Source organism: Terrapene carolina, unplaced genomic scaffold, assembly GCF_002925995.2.
Source record: "Terrapene carolina triunguis isolate 2854851 unplaced genomic scaffold, T_m_triunguis-2.0 Scaffold182, whole genome shotgun sequence".
In the NCBI taxonomy this organism is placed as follows: domain Eukaryota; kingdom Metazoa; phylum Chordata; order Testudines; family Emydidae; genus Terrapene; species Terrapene triunguis.
Window position 1 is genome coordinate 1,788,922 of NW_020664533.1, and position 17,580 is coordinate 1,806,501.

Genomic DNA, 17,580 nt, shown 5'->3' on the forward strand with positions numbered 1-17,580 from the left:
TACAAATCTTGGGCTTCCTTAACACCTCTACATGGTGGACTTTGCTAATTCACCATTGGAAAAGCAAGGCGTTTTGTGTTGGGTGTGCTGCTACACTCTTGGTGCATTTGAACCATATATTCACAGAACAAGTGACTGTTGGATGCCACATGTAACTTCTTCCATGTAGGCACAGGGCATCCATCAATCGTCTGGTATTTCTTGCATCCAACTTTATATCCTGTGCAGCACCGTCTTTCTGCAGTTTTCAGAGTGTTACTGTTGTCATAGCTGTCAAAAACCTAGGCCTGTCTACACTTCCTCTTAAGTCAATGTAAGTTATGTCTCGCAGAGGTGTAAAAAATCACCCCCCTGAGCGACATAACTTACATTGACTTAACACAGTGTCTACACCATGCTATATACGTTGGCGGGAGATGCTCTCCCATCAACATAGCTTCTGCCTCTTGTTGAGGTGACTTAATTATATTGACTGGAAAGTTCTCTCCTGTCGACTTATCACATCTTCACCAGACCTGCTAAATTGACACCGCTGCATCAATTGCAGCAGTGCTGATATAGCTCAGTAGTGAAGAGAAGCCCCGGGATTACAGAATTAGCTTTGAGGACCTGCCTGAAATACTCAGAAACCAATGAACTGAATGTATGGAATTTGTCTCCCACCACCATCTGTATGAAATCCATGGCATCTGTGATGTACACTGTGGTTTCTTTGTTGCATGCTCTTAGCTCATGGATTCTTTTAGTTTTATATACCGATATAATTCAGCTTTGTCAATTCTTCTCATTGATCAATCAGCATGGAAGAGGGACATAGGCCCAGGTCCTATTGGATGACTAAGAACAGTTGCTATTGAAACATCATTTCGGCATCTTGCTAAGGATTAGATTCTGTGGAAACAGTTGCTGGACTGATCGCTTCTGTGATTGTCCCTCCCCTGCCGGTCTTCAATTTGCTCTTCATGGCCATGTCAGCAAATTTCTGATGCCAAATTTCTTTACTGGGCTGAGAAGCTACATGTCCCATCATAATCAAGTCCACGTCTCACATATCTCTCTATTTGTTTTTCATCAATATCTGCTATTTTCAGTAGAGAGACTTGTACATCTCACATTACATGCAGTCCAGTAGTTTAAAGCTCAGGATGCAGCCTTAGCATTTTAGATAACATTGTAGACAGTTCTATAGCATGAAAACCTAGTATTTGTCCTTCTGGAGTAGCTAAATAGACCATCTAGTCTCATATGGCTAATGCCATAGGAAAATACCACTCTCTCCCCACGTTTCTAATGTACCTATTTATATTATTTGTATAAAACTCCACCAGGATAAATGTTTTCTTATTGACAGTTGATGATCAGTTTATGCCCTGAAGCTGATATTCTTCATCCTTCTGAGAGTTAAGTTTATGGAAGACTAAGTCATAAACAAGCCTCAGTGTGTAAGATTCATTGTAGCATGCCCTATCACGCTCTGTCAGATGTCAAACATGATAGGACATGTGGTGCATCCATCGCCGGTTCATACATAGACCCATCACTGCACAGATGGAAGGCCACCAGGGCCAGTTGCTCATTGCAAGCCATCTCTTCATGTTCACAAATGCTGCATACCACCCTGAGGTGGAGGCATAACCACCTTGTACACTGTCTTCCAGAACTCTGCCATGATTTCAGGGGCTGTAGTAGCTCCACATTTTTTTGGAGTTTGCTGTCCTTTCATAGGCATAGGAACTTCTTCGCTCGCTAGTGCAGCAATTTCTCTCACAACCTGATTAAAAGTTATATCTCTATCACTCCCTCACATTCTAGCCCTACCAAACTTTTATAGCCTCCCTGCTCCTGCCGCCTTGGTTTCCTTTGTAGTTTTCATATAGATTTTCCATGCATGAGCCTACACACAAGAAGATGACCTGAAAATCTGTGCCACGCAAAACACTTAGTGATGTGTGTATTAGTCACTTGACTTTCTAAAAATTATACTTGTGCCAGTTGTTTGCAGAGACACTGGGGTGCTCTTCTGCTTACTATACTTTCTCCTTTATAAATCTTAGTCACATTCTTAGTCAGACCACCCCCAAATGAAAAATTCTGCCCCCAGACTTCTCATCTGTGTTTTATGCAACCTCCAGTGTAAGCATGTTTCGTTTATGCACCTTACAGCTCTTCATTAGTCAGAATGTTCTGATAAATCACATCTTTGCTCCTTTCTCCAGAGTAATGGAATGAGTGGGGAGGGCTGCAGCAGCATCTCCAGTAACAGGGCTCAGGAGAGAAAATGCACATGATAGATTCCTCCTTATTGTGAGATGAGGAAACCAGAGGTGGTTTTTGTGTGTTTGTTTGTTAAAAAGTTTTTAGAAGTTAGCTCCGAAGTCTTTAGAAGTTAGTCTTTAGGAGTTGAATGCCTAACTGCTCTTTGCACCTTAGAAAATCTCCCTCATATTACACAGAAGGTTCCTGCTTCTCTCTCACTCCCACCATGCCTCAAAACCTAGAACTCCCTCCCTTTGCTCCAGGCTCCCATCCTTTCTCTCCTGTCTCTCACTTTGCACCTGTTCTGCATTCAAGAATTCTATCCCCTCTCTCTCCCTGTTTCAGTTTTTCAAGTCCTTTTTTCTTTGCCCTGCTTATTCTCTCATTTGTGAGTTTCCCTCTTTTCCAGGTGCCCTACATCAGCAGAAAAGCCCCCCTCACAACAGCACAGCACATTCCCAACTCGCATCTCACTGCAGCCACAATTACACACGCGTTAGACCATAGCTATTCCCTTCTTTTGGTGCCCTAATGCTACTACTGCTGTTCTCCTTTAACTTTTATCCTCTGACTCTGACTCTGACTCTGTTTGCAAGCCCACCACATCAGTTGCATGGAAGAGGAGGGAAGAAATGTGCCGCCTCACCAGCATCGGAAACCTGCAATTCCAGGGTGACTTTTCAGTTCAAGAAGATGAAGAAAGAATATTCTATTCCGTTAATAATCTTCAGTCTTTACATAACATTTTCTAAAATTAAATTATTCCATGTTATGACTAGTCCTTTCTGATGTTTTCCCGATCATAACATGAGAGTTTTCCACTGGAGATGACTGGTTTATATTCCCCGGTGAGCAAAATGGAATGTCATTAATGAAAATGTCATTGTAGTGAATTCTTTTAAATCACAGATAGTATGCAAGAAATGAATTTATGAGCTTCCTGTATATTTGTCCCTTTCAGTGGAGGCATGTTTTGTCAATTGCACAGTTCTCTCTTTAGTTACCACAAGTGCTTTCCATTTTACAAAAGCACATACAATTATTTGTTTACATTTTAGACTAAAAGCAACTCTATACCAAAAGGTGCCCATTCAAAGCACTGAGAGCTCTTGACATATATCACTATAACATAGGAGCTATGACATAGAGTCATAGAGTTTAAGGCCAGAAGGGACCACCAGATGTCTAGTCTGACCTCCTGTATATCATAGGCCATCAGCACCTGCACACTAAACCTAACAAGCAAAATTAGACCAAAGTATTACAACCCTCAGGAGATGAAAGCTATTATGTGTCACAGGCAGAGAACAGGAAGGACCGAGGTGCATCAGTGCTGGAGGCCCCTTGGATGGTAGAGAAATAAGTTGGATACACCTAGACAATCCCGGCAAGTGACCTGCACCCACGCACTGCAGAGAAAGGCAAGTCCCTCATCCCCCCACCCAGGGTCACTGCCAATCTGATCTGGGGAAAAATTCCTTCCTGACCCCACATATGGTGAACAGTTTGACTCTGACCATGTGAGCAATACCCAGCCAGCAAAGAACCTGAGGGAGAGAAAATGCTCAATGCCACCTCAGAGCTCTGGACCTTCCCATCCAATGTCCCATCTCCAGCTATGTGTGGGCATCCCTGATGCTTCAGAGGAAGGAGATAAACACACACAGTGAGAAACCTTGGAGCGTGGGATGGGAAATCCCTTCCTGACCTCTGCATGTGGCTGGCTGAAATCCTGAAGCATGAGCTTTTACTAAGGCTAGGTCTACACTATGGGGGGGGGGGGTGTCGACCTAAGATACGCAACTTCAGCTACGTGAATAGTGTAGCTGAAGTTGCGTATTTTAGGTCGACTTACCTGGCTGTGAGGACGGCGGCGAGTCGACCGCTGCCGCGCCGCCGTCGACTCCGCTTCCGCCTCTTGCTGCGGTGGATTTCCGGAGTCGACGGCAGAGCGATCAGGGATTGATTTTATCACGTCTTCACTAGACGTGATAAGTCGATCCCCAATAGATCGATTGCTACCCGCCGATCCGGTGGGTAGTGAAGACGTGCCCTAAGATAAGACATAAATTGGAAATGAGCCCTGGAGCTGCTGAGCCCTGCCCTCTGCCATCACAAGCAACCCCATGATTCACTCCAAGCAGCAGAGCTGCTCTATCCTCTCACCCTACAAACACGTCATTTAGGGCCTGATTCAGTAAGTCACTTAAATGTGTGCCTAACTTTAAGCATTTGGGACTGCTCGCATACTTACTTAAAATTAGGCACATACTCAAGTATCGGGGCCTTAGAGCCCAGTTCAGCAAAACACTTAAGCACAGAATTAACTGTAAGCATGTTCATAAATCCATCCCAGTTCAGGAAAGCACTTAAGCATGTGCTTAACTTTGAATGTGTTCTTACATCCCACTGACTTTAAGGCTTAACACTAAGCATGCACTTAAGTGCTTTGCTGAAATGGGGCCTTAAAATTACCAGTTATGTGACCAATACAGCTTAAAACCTTCACCTCATCTCCCCACCATAAAGAAATCCCACCCTCAAACAAATCATTCCTCCACCAATGCCAGCTCAAATGGGTTTGGCAGCATGCCCAGAAGAGAAGGAGAGACCACATCTCTGTCAGGTTGTGTGTGTGTGTGTATGTGTTTCTTTTTAAAATAGTGGCTATTGAAAGCTGCTCAAGGATTTGGAATGTAAGAATAAGTGCCACGGGAGGTGTATTAGTAGGTAGAGAGCAGATGAAGCAATCAAAGGTGTTTGAAAAATGCAGTTTACCGTACTGTTTTGTGGATTATCACGTATATAATCACCCCCCACATATGTGGCATATATAGGTTCCTGAGAGCTCTGAAACAGACATCAGCCAGCAAGACAGCCTACGATGCTGAAGACAACATTCCCACCCACCATGTAAAAGGAAGTAGGTGTACATGGTGAGAGAGGGGACTATATAAATTTAAAAAAAACAAACAAACAGAAAGGGTTATGAATCGAAAGGGCACATATAAGTATTTGCATCTCTGACTTCTTGATTTTCATCCTCAGGCAGGTGGTTGGAAATACAGTTACTCAGATTTGTGCCCACCATTTAATTATCAGTACAAAAATACAGACACAAATTGCTCCAAGGGTTCCACTCTTTGGAAACTTTACCCAAATTGCCCCCTGGATTAATCTAGCCATTTCACACCTCATTTTACACCTCCTTTCACTTCAGCTACTGTGGTCAGTGGAAAATCTTTTTCTTACAGAGCCAAAGAAATGCACAAGTCTGAATTTTAGGAATTTTTTCATATGAATTACTCCTGGCTTCCCACCACTGCTATTCTGCCTATAGCTGTTATAAGCAGTATTTTATGAGGCCCGGGAAAAGTGTAAACCAATATCAAGGGGAGAGGATCTGCAAAATTGACTGTATTTTAACTGTATTGAAAATCCCTTGACAAATTGGAGCTCCAGCACTTCGAGAGCTAAAGTCAAATGTATGCAAAGGAAACCACTCACAGTGAGTTGACAAAAGCAAATCTTTATATTTTGTATTGCATGGGAAGGGGTCTGCTATAATATACACAGGTATTACAGCCAGTGAAAATCTGTTATATTGTGTGTTTTAATGGAGCTTCTCCGTAACAACAGCACACTATGCAACTCTGTACTACTCTTACCATTTCTGTTCATCCCTTACCATTCACAAAAGGCTCGATCCCACAAGGTGCTGAGCACTCTGGCCCTGATCTACTAAAGCTCTTAAGCAGGTTCTAAACTTTAAGCATATATTGTCCCATAGATATCAACAGTATTATTCCTGCTTAAAGTTAAGCATGTACTTAAGTGCTTTGAGGGACCAGGACCAGAGTACCCAGCACTTTGCAGGAGGCAGCCTGATAGCAAATATAATACAGAGGGTACCACTACAGAGATGTTATTTTTGATCACTGTGTTGACCCTAACTACTGCTTTGGATGTACTTATGATAACACAAGTTTCACTGTTACCATGAATACTAAAAGGAGCAGTATATAAAAGTCAGTGTTTACAGAATCCCAAATTGCACGCATTTCTGGTTAGTAGAAAACATGGATTAAGAACTAAAATAAATTCTTATCATAGTGTCATGTGGTGATGGTATGAGGAAGATACCAAAAAGCAGTTCTATGTCCATATTTTGATTGCTACATACAGTGCTTGTGATTTCTATGGGTGTGTATGATTACAGAGTGCAACTGGGAAAAAGTAAAATATAACAAACAGGAGAATGAAGTAGACTAAATATACAGGAAATATATACAAGAGGAGAAATTGCTCTGAATAGCTTGCATCTCTCTAGTTTTCCCACATCTAAACCAGATTGGTGGCTTTCAGAGCCAGAGCTGTATACTGCCCTGGCTCCATCCTATCCGTGTGGGTTTTTATATAACTCCCATGTCCAGAGTGTCTCAGCACCTCTCAAACAAAATAAATGTATCCTTGGACCTCCCGTGTGGGGTGGAGAAAATTTATTAGCCCCATTTTACAGCATGGGCATTGAGGCATAATCTGATTTGAAGGGTCCTTACCCCCTCACAACTCCCATTTAACTGGAGTTGTGAGACCTCTTGATTTTCAGAGCAAAGGGCTAGATTTTTAAATGTATTAATGTGCCTCTCTCTAATTGAAACATTTTTAAAAATCTGGCCCCAAGTGCTTGCCTGTGGCAACACAGGAAGTCCACAGCATATCACCTCTCCTGATTCACAGCCCAGTGCTTTAATCATGATACTATTATTCTACCCTCTAATTAACATTCTCATGGGAGGGGCTTATTCCATAAATGGGGTGTCCTCCATTTTTAATTTGTTTTGCAAACAAACACTGCTCCTGGTGCAGAGGGTAACTAGATCCAGGTACGTTTTAAAACTAAATGGATAAAAAAGGGAATAATGACAGAAATAACAAACATAAGTGGCAAACTTGAGGACAGGATAACATCTTTTGTTGAGCCTGCTCTCTCTCAAATTGAAGCAAAAGGGGAGACAGAAAATAAAACAAAAATGAGTTTTTTGAGACAAGGGGTGTTGTGGGGGTTATCTATCACAAATCTGGGAGTATTTGTTTCTTTGATCTTGAGGGGAAACTATGTAGTTAGGACATGGCCTCCTCCATTGTACTGAATGGAAAACTTTAAACTAAGATTCTTGCTTTTAATTTGTAAAATATAGAAGGACTAGTTGAAAGGTGGGCAATACTGGATAGGTTAGAAAATGGTGTTTTCCATGAAAAGAAACAAAAAATTGGTCTTATTTTAAAATGTTCATTGATTTTATGTTTGATAAAATGAAATGAAAAAATTGGGATATTTATTTCATTGCTCTTCTTTAGTTGTAAAAACTTGGAGAGGTGAAGTGGGGTTGGGAAGAATAGTATGAAACACCAAAAAAAAAAGAAACTAAAAGTTTTTCAGGGTTGGTTAATTTATTTATTTATTTATTTATTTGGTTAAAAACAGCCCGAAAACTTTGGTTAATACATCTTTTGGTCAAAGAGTATTTTAAATATTTATGAAGAGTGAATGGAATTTTTTATGAGGTGTAGATAGCAGTGAACCTTAAAACTTTTCTAGGACCTGTATTTTCAATAGGCCATAAAGAGACAGTTTCAATGTTGAAAAGGTTAATGCACAGCTTTCTTCCCCACTCTTTCTTCCTTCTTCTCCCATCCTATCCACCTTTTTCTCCCTCCTCTCCTTTTACCTAATGTCTTTCTGTTTTGTCTCCTGTCTCTCCCTCTGATTTACAAATTGCCCCTACCATATAGTTGCTCTGGGTGCAAATACAATATCAAGGGTTCTTTACAACATTTATTTAAAAAAACATACATATCACAATAATCTCAATGAATAAAATGTGAAATCAAAAATAAAGGAAGTTTCCCAATCAAACCAACCCTGCTTAGAGAAAGCTGAATTTACAGAGCGGTGGTGCAGAGAATCTGAAATGTTAATAAAACTGAGGGCAGGGGGTCAGTTCGTCTCCTTGTGTTGGTACAGCGCCTAGCACAATGGGGACCTGATCAATGATTGGGGGCTGCTAGGTGCTACCATAATACAAGTAATAATGGGGGGAAGTCATCTAAAGTTAAGAGTTCTCCACTGAGAACGCCCTGTAACTAGTTTCCTGTCATTAAAAGCTATTGCTTTTATTATTTATATTCCGAGAGTGCTCCATTGTGCTAGATACTGTACAACAATTTAGGAACACACGGCTCCTGTGCAGAAGAACTTTGTCTCAGGTCCCAATCCTGCAAATATTTATGTTAAAGCTTAGCTTCATTCATATGAATAGCTCCATTGCAGTCTGTGGGACTACTCCTCTTTGTAAGGACAAGCACCTACCTAGATGTTTGTAGATTGGGGCCTAAATAGACAAGATGGCTAACATATAAGCAACGTTGCTTTTATTTTATTTTGACTTCTCTATAGCACTTTCCGCAACCTCCACCCCCTTCATCCATTCCACATGCCTAAACCAATCTTAGCTACCACAAAAAACAAACAAACAAAAAACAGGGAAAGTGAGAAAATGTGGTGAGGGCTGGTGTTACAAGACAGGATTTCAGTGGAGAAGTGGGTAGAAAAAAGCATGACCACTCCTCCTCCTCATGATCTTTCCCTTTTCGGAATGAAAAACTGGGACACTACAGTAAAGGGAGAGGTGGGAAAAGCAATCTTTATTCTTCCTCTAACTCCTTTTGCAATATTCTCCCAATCCTAGTTGCTTCTCCTGCCCCTCCTCCAGGCTAGCTGTAATTCTTATCATCCACTCTTTTTCCTAGCCCTGTGCACTCATTCCTGCTCTAACCAATTCATTGCCTTCTCTGCTACTCAACTCGCCTAACCCAGTCAAGTCCCTTCCTGGCTCAGAAGCCACAAGTCCCTCCAGCTCCCAAAACCCAACTGAACCTAACCCACCAAGCCAAGAACTTTATCTCCCTCTTACATTAAAAACTAGCCCATCCAATGTCTTTAAGAGCTCAATCTGAATTAGCCCCTGAGAGGGCTGCATTTCCTGTTCTGCCTGAAGTCTCTGTGCTGCAGGGACCTCAGCTCCACCAGGAGTCCCCCTGTAGCAGCAAATGGTACTTTGCCATGCAGTTCAGGATCTAGTCCAAGAGGTGAATATAGCTGGATCGCTTGGTAATAGTGACCATAATATCATTAAATTTAACATCCCTGTGGTGGGAAAATACCACAGGAGCCCAACACTGTAGCAGGGAGGGAAAGGAGTTATTTAAGTGCTAGTGTGGACACTTGAACAAATGGATGTAAACTGGCCATCAACAAGTTTAGGCTTGAAATTAGACAAACGTTTTTAACCATCAACGAAGTTAACCAAAGGGAGCAGTGAGGAGAAAAAATCTAACTAACTTCAAGACTGAGCTTGATAAGTTTATGGAGGGGATGGTATGATGAAACTCCCTACAACTGTATGTAGTCCATTTACAACTGCTAGCAGTAAGTATCTTTTACTGAGAACTAAGTTTTTGGTAAGGGAAAATTTTTGAAAATTTTTGTTTTGAACCCTTGGAAATTGAAACAACTTAAAAAAGTTTCATGAAGCTAATTTTTCATTTTCTAACCAGCTCTAAAATACGCACTCAGGAAACTTGGAAGGTAGGTCAGTTCTGTCAGCTCTGCAAACAGAAAGCCACATATATTACTCCTGGGGGACTTCTGCACCACTGCGCAATGCAGAATTTTGCAGAAATTAACGTGTGTGCAGAATTTCCTTTTCCTCACAGAAGTGGGCTGCAGTGCTGCTGGCCGCTACTAGGGGCTGCTAGACTCAGCCCAGCCAAGCTTGCACATAGAAGATACTGCTGGGGAGAGAGAGTGGGAGCTAGAGGGTTCCTGGCAGCTACAGTTCCCAGCATGCCCTGAGGGAAGGAGAGGGCGACGCGCAGGAAACTTGGTGCAAGCCTGGCACCGAGCATCAGGCTGTTTCTCCCTCTGGATCCCTGGGATCTGGGGGGGAGAGGGATGTGGATATCTGGACTGGGGGGCCCCGCTGTTGGGCTCTGGGGAGGAGGAGATTCAGGTGTATTGGCTGGGGGGGGGCAGGTGGGCTCTGGGGGGGAGCAGTTGTGGGTGTCTGGCTTCCCGGCTGGGCTCTGTGGGGGAGAAGTGGTCGGGGAAAGAGGAACTGGGTTGTCATAGGGGTTTCTTTAACTCTCTACTCCCAGGGAAATGTTGTATGCATCTGTATTGTTACAGACATACTTGCTGAAAGTATTTTGAAATAAATTACCAAAATAATTGAAACTGGCGTGATTATGTAGTTATTTTGACAAATAAAATTTGCAGAATTTTGCAGAATTTTAAAATATTATGCAGAGAATTTTATTTTTTTTTGGCACAGAATGCCCCCAGGAGTAATATAGAAGAGAAGAACATTATTGCCATGTGATTTTAATATTGTTTTTCAACTCTGTAATATAAAATGAGTCTCTGATCTTCAGTGAGAATCTTGTGGTCACTGCAAACAATACGTTTAAGATACACTATGATTAGAGGCTTATGCCATGCTAAAGCACTAGACTTTCAGTTCTGGAGATCTGGGTTCAGAGGCTTTGTCCTAACTAATGCTATGAGAGACAAGAGGGCACCCATTCAGAACCTAAGTAGAATGCTGCCATTAGCACTACTTGAGCACAAAGGAGAGGGGGCACTCATCCATGCATACCTGGTGGTACCTAAAGGCAGATTCAGGGGAACAGCAGGCACACATTGTGCTCCCAAGTCCTCCTTGTCCTATACCATGTCTCGTCATTTATACCAGTGCAAAATTCGTGTAAAAAGCTACCATTCTGATCTGGGAGCATTTTATATTCACTCTGCACTGGTTTAAATGACTGGCCAAGATGTTAGACACAGGTGCTCTGCCCCTACATCTTTCTGCTGTAGGTGTAAGGAATCCTGTTAGGCCTGCACCCAGCCCATTTACTCCCTGTATCTATCGTAGGCAGTCTGATTACCTCTGAATACCACTGCTTATGTCTTCCCGCTACCCCTGCTCGCACAGCTCATAAGAGCAAAGGAATAATTTGGCCTCTCTGAGTTTTCATCACCTATCTGAAAAGAGTTTGATCCAAGATCTCTTCCTGATTCTAAACAGACACTCATCAATCTGCAAAGCTACAAGGTAACTGGGAACGATGGTTTGTGTCTGCTCTGGGGGAGAGACCAGCCCTGAACCATGACAGGGTGTTACAGGCTGGGATTGAAGTACATTGGCAGAGCTGTGTGCAGAAGCTAGCACAGTGTCTGCTTACACTATGCTGGTTCTAGCCAGTGGGATCAGCCCTTCATTTTCCAGAGGAACAGATTCACACAAAAGACGTAAAGAAAAAATTGGCAAGCCCTATGTCTGGGCCTAGCCAGTGCTATTAATCCTTCAATTTCATTTTAATTCTCTGCCTCTTCAAAAAACAATAAGGAAAAATGATATGGAAGATTGTCAACCTCTGTTTCCAGTAAGCTTTGAAATGAGTTAGTGTGAGTGGAAAATCTCCCTCATCTTTGAGTGGTTCCATTAGAGTTTTGCTATCAAGGATAATCATTTGGAGAAAAACATATGGCACATGCAATGTGTTACCAAGATACTTGATCAAAAGTACTTCATGTACAATGTATTGTACATGCAATATATGCAGCAGTTAACTATCTGACCAAGCTCCACATCATAAAAATGTATGGCATGAAACTGGGAATGCTGTAAAATCTTACCAAAATATGTAATCTGAAAGAGACTTTAAATGTTTTAGAATACATTTAATTGCCTGCAGTAGACTCTGCTTATAACTGGATCTACGTGACTGGATCTAAGTGACTAATTCATACTGAATAATTTATTCATCACATTTTAGTACTTTTTCTGTCCACAATATGTCCCTGACTTGAAAAGTTTGCACAATCAAAAAATAATAATAATAGTAATAATAAAACAAAACAAAAAAACCCCAACCAAACAAGCAATAAAAATTAACAGAAAAGCCACCACCACCACAACAAAAGCACCTTGACACTTACACAGTGTTTTACATACTCGCTGAACTGGACAAATATTCATTAATCCTTACAACATCATTGTTGTGGGAATTTTTTGTATTGTAGTAATTCCAGCTGAGATTGGGGTCCTAGTGTGCCAGGCAGAGTACGTTCACGTAGATACACATAGGCAAGAAAGACAACGGTTGGGTGATAGGAAGAATTGCCATTGTGAGCTAGGTAAGTAGTATCATCCACACTTTACAAATGGGGAAACAGAGATAAATAAATGAATTAACTTGCCAAAGGCCATAGACCATGTCAGTCCATGGCACTGCGTGTTCCTTTTGACCATGCTATAGAAGCAGACAGATTTTAATGATACATGCAATATATTTGGACAGGTAACATTAGAGTTGTTATACTGGATTGCCATAATGAAGATACAGCTTGATTAATGTTGTTTATTACTTATAAGGTGTCTGAAGTGTGTGGCAGTTTACAAGCTCATGTCGGTTGTTTGCCTTGATCTCTATTTTGACAAGCTGATAATGTAATTTGGAAAGATACCAAACAAAGAATAAAGGGAAGAGTCCCATGAATGGGGGTGGGGGGATAGTCTAATTTCTGGTGTCTGGTACTATCCAGTTTATAGGTTTTAGCTCAGAGGAAAGCAAAGACTTTTCATGATTCACTCATCTATTTTGAACATGTCACTGGGTTCAGTAGTGTACAAAATATAAAGGAAGACATAGTCATAGGCTTAGTCCCTTCCTTAAGGAGCTCACAGTTTAAGGGCCAAAACCAACAGCCATAAAGTTAATGGGAACTGAATCAGAGTCTAAATTATACAGACAATACAGTTTAAATATGGCCTCATCTCAAAGTAGTGCAGATCTGTCTCTGTACGGATAGACACACATGTTTACACAAGTGTTCCTTTACGTCAATATGTCACAGAAGAGGGATCTGAATGAGGAAAGGGTGGTCATTTGGTGCACAAGCAGATGGGAAGCTGTTCCAGTGTAACAGGTAGCAGGAAAGAAGGCATGGCAAGAATGGCCTAAGTTACCAAAAGGGTGTTAAATTGAGGGGGTATGGGCAGCGAGAGGGAGAATACATAAAGGAAGGAGAGCTGAGTTACAAGCAGGAGCAGATACTTGAATGTGAGGATGGGAAAACTAAACTTGATATGGAAGATGAGAGTGGAAGGATTGGAAGAGAGGGGGAAGGTGATTAGACTGATGAGAAAGGAAGGTGATTTTAGCAGAATTCTTGATACATGGGAGTGGAAGGAGAGGAGTGGAGAGGAGGCAGTCGTAGCAGTCAGTGCAAGAGATGGCATTGGCAAGGGCCAGAGATACAGGCAAGGATTAGTGGAAATTTAGACAGAAAGAGGGGGTTTTAGATGTTATCAAGGAAAAATTCAATGGGCCTGATTCTCAACTCATACCAGTCTAAGTCAAGAGTAACCTCTCTGAAGCTGAGAGAGTGACATAGTGTCAGATCAGTGTAAGTAAGAAAGGAATCAGACCTAGTAAATTTGTACCCATGGTCTAGATGTGAGGAATTAAGGGTATCTTCATACTCTTAGGGTAATGCAATCATTTATTCTGGGATCAAGAATGTGAATTTTAAATGAATGATGTTGTCTCCCTTACCAGAGTATATCCTTTGCACGTATAGAGCACCTTCTATCTGAGGAGCTCAGCATGGTTTACAGTTGAAATATTAAGTCTCATAGCTGTGTGAAGTAGACTATAATATGCTCATTTTACAGATTGGATAAACGGAGGCAGAGAGAGTCTAAGCTACTTGCTCAAGGTTATTCTGTGAATAGGCATAGGAGTTGGGAATAGATCTATGTACCTGACTCCCATTCCTTCTTCTAATCACTAAACAACTCTTCTTCATGTATTAAATAAAGTAGATGAAGGAATGGGAAATACAGCATTTAAAATATGTAAGCAAAAGTTTCTTGCAAAACACATTGAGAATATATGTGCACTGTGCAAGCAACTGGCTTGCTCCACCCATGTTCAACTGGCGGATGCTGCTGCATCCAAATGTGATACACTGAACCTTATGCCAACAGACAGTCACACACAACCGTAAAACTGTGGTGTGGTGAAGCTTGTGAAAGGAATCTCTCAGCAGTGTCACCTGACAAGTGCTGCAGTTTGAGATTAGCAGGTTTGCCAGGGCAGGGTAGATTTGAATAGCACAGTAGCCTTGAAACTTATTGGTATAGTTAAAACAGAACCTCAATGACATTATACATACATTTTAATCTGCTCACTTCATCTGTGCGGTGGACAATGATAATATACTGGAAAAAGAGAGCGAGAGGGCGAGGGAGTGTGAGTTCTGTCTTGTTGGAAGAGGTATAAATTTCAAATCTCGAGAGGGAAGTGTGAAAACAAAAAAACCTATATATAATAAAAAGTCACAAAGGCTGAGTCCTGATATAAATCATCCTGAAATGACAAATACACACAGGGGGGTATTCTCTAATCATGCCCCTTAACAGGTTGGCATCCTTAATAAAGCATTTAAGGGGAGGGGTGGAACCTAATCCAGCCAACATATTCTGTCTGATCACCACACAGCTGCATTTTCTCAAGACCTGCATAGTTCTTGAGAACCGGAAAAAGTCCTTTTGAGCCCTGGGCTGATAAACTGTACCATCTTTTGTGCAGCTGTAATTTTGACAGGGGGAGCCAATTTGAACTTCTGTAATCCTCAGCTCCAGACACCTCCAACGCCTAAGCCTGTGTGTGTGTGTTTTTCTTCCAAAGGTTTTTCAGCTGTGCTCTTGAGAAAGTCACTCCATCCAAAAGGGAAAAAAAATATGAAAAAAACATCTGTCTGACTTCATTCAGGAGATTTGTCTGTAGCTGCAACATTTAGAAAAGCAAAAAATAATGTTATTTTTTCCAAGTCTGCGTACCCATAGTTTTCAGTTCCTTTGTCCTTCTCCGTGATGGACACCACTTCCTGCCCCTCCTTCCTTTTAACCACAATGTAACTAACACAGATAAAAAAAGGAGAAGGCAGGAGAAACCCTAGGAAATTGATTGAAACTAGACTCAGAATTGCACAATGATCTTAAATTTTCCCAAGACTTATATTTTGGGAGGGAGCTGTTTTATGAATGGATATAAGGCTGACACATGAAACGCGTGGGATCTGTCTGAGTGCCTTGTCTGGGTCAGCTGTGACATCTGGCTCTTATGAATCTGGCATATTGTGACTCATTAATACACAAATAGTAATCCTTGATAGTATCCACTTGTGATTCCTTGTGGGTGTTGTCACAAACAATGTCAAATGCCAGTGAACTGTCTATGCTCTGAACTGTGATGCTACTCCAGACTCTGTGTTCTTCTTGTAAAGGAAGACTTATGTCATCAAGACTTATGTGGTTCAATGCCGGTCATACATGCTGTGCCGCAAAATCAACTGACTCACCTAAATACAGGGCAAAGGAAGGTATTTTCCTTAGTATTGTTGTGACTGTTGTTGGCTGATTGCAAAACACTGTCTTTTTTGTTCTCGCTTAATGTCGGCTTTTCAGAAAATTCCCATTCAGTACAAGTGATGCAGTGGAGGTGTGGGTAGTGTGTGGTTTGAAGTGGGAAACTTCATTTGTTGCTCATTCTCCCCGAAGTGGTTAATGATGATTACCCTTTCTTCCTACTAGTCCCCACCCCACCCCAATAACTATATGTGTGTGGGCAGGATGAGTAGCTTTGGACATGACCTGTACCAATGCTGACAGCTTCACTGTGTGAGACAGCTTTGTACGGAGGCCTTGATCTAGAAGTCACGTGAACGTATTAGATGTCACAATGACGGCGGATGAAAGGTCATTGATTAACTAAATTCCCTGTGACAATTGTGGGGGTGCAATTAGCACACAGCAGCTGAAATGATGGGAAGGCGTCTGACTCAACCCTGTGTGAAAGGCCTGTGACATAACAGCCAACTGTCCTACAGAGAACAGAAACTAGCTATACCTCAGTCAGGCCATAAAGAGGAAAGACTTGAATGATTAAAAAGGTTGATCCTTGCATGTTTTAACTCTTTTACGTTCAACACTTGAACTGTTTTCCGCGTATTATGATATAACTCAGATGGTGTGTTGCTGGTATTTTCGGGAGAGGAATAAAAAAGAGAAACAGGTCTCATTTAACACTGATTTTCAGATGCCAGGTTCCATTTTTGAATAAACAAGTTCCTGTGAAGAAGTTACTAATGGATTCAGTTTGGTTCAAGCCCATGATGTGATGGCATAAGCAATGTCTGGCGGGGGTTTTAGCACCTTCTCTAGCTGGAGGGAGCTTTTGGGGTTGGAAGGGATGCTGTCCCTCTTTTTAGTGCTCTGGCTGGCTGGTTGTGGACTGCGTGACAATCAGATTTCCAAAGGGCTGCAGACCTAGTCACTTGAGAAAAAAATACAAACAGTTAATTATTATAAAAGGGGTAGCAAGGTAAAGAAATTGAATGTATAGATAGGGAGCCCTTTGGGACAGCAACTGTGCTTGGAGAGAGTCTGAAAATAATTAATAATAAGACATACAAGCCCAGCATCTATGGAGTGTAAGGAAATTCAGCTTATGCAAATGAGCACAAAGCTGTGGGTCAACATACGTTTGAAATGCAGATGTAGGTAATGTTACAGAAAGCTTTGTGTGTGGTATGATCTTGGCCTTCTGGTTCTTGATCACTTGCATGGAACTGGGATTTTGGGGATGGCACGTGTTCTTTGGAGGGTTCTTTGGAAAAAGGACTGTCCTCTTCTATGGGATAATGTCTTTGATGTGCTATCATTCCTGAAGTGTTTTAATATATTTGCTTGTATGGGCCCAATTCCTGAGAATTCCTTCCCAGCTCCTCTCCATGGAGCTGCAGTAGAGTCATTTTGTGTCTGCTACTACAATCCTGAAAGCTGTATTAGCATCTGCAGCTGCTGCACTTTCACTGTCTGCATGGCAATGGCTGGTGGGACTGGCATAACAGCAGAGCTCTGTAATGCACTGACTGCAAACCCTGCATACCTGCATAGAGTCCTTATAGCTTGTTGCCTTTCCTAAACGTAGTGGAACTGTGCTATGTCAGCTGCATCTGGGGTCCACACTCAGGGATGCAAGGAGTAGCATTAGGGATCTGATTCGATGCCTATTGAAGTCGATGGAAAGACTCCCCCTGACTTCATTAGACGTCACATTGGGCCCTTGGTCCTTATTGTTTCATAGCATTGTAGCTGTATAGTTTTATGGAACCATTTCTAGAATACT